This window comes from Cricetulus griseus, unplaced genomic scaffold (assembly GCF_003668045.3).
Source record: "Cricetulus griseus strain 17A/GY unplaced genomic scaffold, alternate assembly CriGri-PICRH-1.0 unplaced_scaffold_2, whole genome shotgun sequence".
NCBI classification, from domain to species: domain Eukaryota; kingdom Metazoa; phylum Chordata; class Mammalia; order Rodentia; family Cricetidae; genus Cricetulus; species Cricetulus griseus.
Genome location: NW_023276919.1, coordinates 2,602,218 through 2,604,730, shown reverse-complemented (window position 1 = coordinate 2,604,730; position 2,513 = coordinate 2,602,218). Strand labels below are relative to the sequence as shown.

Here is a 2,513-nt window from a genome sequence, read left to right as displayed (position 1 = left end):
CTGTAAATTCCTCACAGTAATTTATGTAATCAATCTGGGGATGGATCAGAGGAGATACAACAGTGAGCCAGTTGACAGGAGGGCCAGTTCTTTAATATTTGGGCCATGTTGGAGTGATCAGGTTCATCTGCTCTTTCTTCATTAGCCCCGGGGCTCTCATACATGAGAGCATTTGCCCATCATCTTCCACTTTTTGTTCTTGTAAGTGCTCAGAGACAGAGACAACTGCTGTGAATCTGAACTAAGAAGGCAGGTTCTATAAACTCCTGCAGTAAGTGTTCAGATTTGATAGATGGGAACATTATTTTGAGTCTTATTCCATGTACTGTATAGGAAGCATCATGTGGCCTTTTCTGTTGTTATTTCTATGTGTAGATAGGGAAGAAATCGGCCACTGGAGGACTCTATGAAGTAAGCAGTGCTTCTGATATATCATAGAGCACTTTGCAGAGATTGTACATTTCTATGAATAGGGACTGTAGACTTGCTTGAGGTGGGCTCTGTATCTATGTGGTGGTAAAAAGGGCCTGCCAGCTGTTCAAGGAGTGTTTGGTGCCTGACATGTTCAATAGTCAGAGTCTGCACAACCAGGAGTTTCTACCTGTAAGGAAGTTTATTAAGTGACTGGGAAATCTGTAATACATTAAAGTTAAAGGATTTCCTTCGTGTGAATTTACCTAACATGATTTTACTGCATCCGATATTTGTTAGCTACAAGGATGAACCATAGTTGCCATTCTTCCAAGCTTATAAAAATATGCATTTCATCATTCCAACAGATGGACAGTGCTACTCTGTCTGTATGTATTTTAGAAGATAATTATTATTTAGAAATGGATACTGTTGCGTAGACAAATGATTCTCTCACTTCACTGTTACTCAAAGTACTCAACTCCCTAATACCAAATTTCCAACTGTAGGATACATAATCCATCAGGGACCAGAAACAAATTTATACTGTGGGTGAATTGACAGGAGGGACATGTCCTTAAAATGTCGGGCAATGGGTGCTTTCTAGCTCATAGCTTCAGGGTAAAGGAGAGGTGTGACTTCTCTTCTTGTTACATTGTGATCTTGCTCAGGAGAAAATTGTGCAAATTAATGACAGTCCTAGCACCTCCCATTCACAATGGCCTTACCAGTCAAATAGGGGTTTCTCAGCAGAGGCAAACTCTCACAAGGAGAAGGAATCAGCCTCTGAGATTATTTATTCTGTGCTGGAAAGAATCATTGGTTAAATTCCTTATCAATTTATTAAGAAAAACATGTGTAGCCCTTCATTCTTCAAATGCACTGGAGTTCCCCTAGATAAGAGCCCATGTAAAGAATCCTCCCATTCTTGTTCTTACAGGCACTCATATGTCAGAGGCACCTGCCTACTTTCTGGACTGAGAGGAGAGTACTTCCACCCACACTGTAGACAAGTATGAAGCCTAAGCACAAAAAGTTAGCCACAAGACAGAAGACAAGGTACACTATCACCTACGGCACTAGGTCAATTCCTATGACCAAGATGTCTCTGAGTAAGATGGGCATACCTTCTCTCCAGCAGCAAAAAATGGCCTGTCATTCCCTGGATCTCACTAACATTATTGNCTGCAGAATTACTCATGAATGGAAAGAAGGCAATGAGCCAATCACACATTGGAAGGCCATAATCCTTGACTAACTGCCAACAATTCCCACCATTTATTTGGTGAAGTATGAGGGGAAAGATTGTGTCTATGGCCTGCAGCTCCAAAGTGACCAAAGGATTTCACAACTTACCTAATAAAATATCATTTCCACAACTGACAGATACCCATCTTGAAAAAAACCTTAGTTGGCAGGGAAGTGGAACACAAATTTGAGGGCAAAAGTGGGTCTAAGGAAGAGTGGAGGGGATGGGTTCTGGCCCATGTGCCCATTATGAAGACTTGGTTTTACATTACCTATGAGAAAGATCCAGTCTTGTACATTTATCTCCTCCTTGATGGTAACCTGCACGTCATAACCAATTCTCATCCAACAGAGGTGATGTTCAAATTTGGCAGTGATACCTTGACAGGTGACTTTGAAGACTGCACCCAAGGAGATGGAAACAAAAGGATTGGCAAGGTCATTTACCAACTTCCAGACAGACCTTCCATCCGTTTTATCCAGTTTGACAAAGACCCCCATATATATGTCTACAATGTGGTGAAAAACATCCTTTAGAGCTAAATTCGCTAATTATCAGTGCCAGATATTTAAAGTATAGAATTGTGGAGGAGGGTGTATGGTAGGGTTTGTCCTGTTTAGTGTCTGAATATTAAGGGTCTCTTCTATTCCTGGTATCATTCCAGGGGAATTTGATTTAGTAAAAAAATAAAAAAAAATGTGTGTACCCATTGTGATTTTGAATTTAAAAATTGGGTCATGTCTGGTTGATGGGACATCATGGGATGAAACATGAAATCTGAGTGTGTGATCAGTACATCTCATGTCACTAAAAGTTGAAAAGTTCTTACATGGCACAATTTTGCTGTGAAAAG

General features: G+C 40.4%; 1 pseudogene; it reads left to right on the top strand.

Moving 5' to 3' along the window:
- Positions 1–1,426: 1,426 nt before the first annotated feature.
- Positions 1,427–2,196, top strand: LOC113838186 (annotated as a pseudogene).
- Positions 2,197–2,513: the final 317 nt, after the last annotated feature.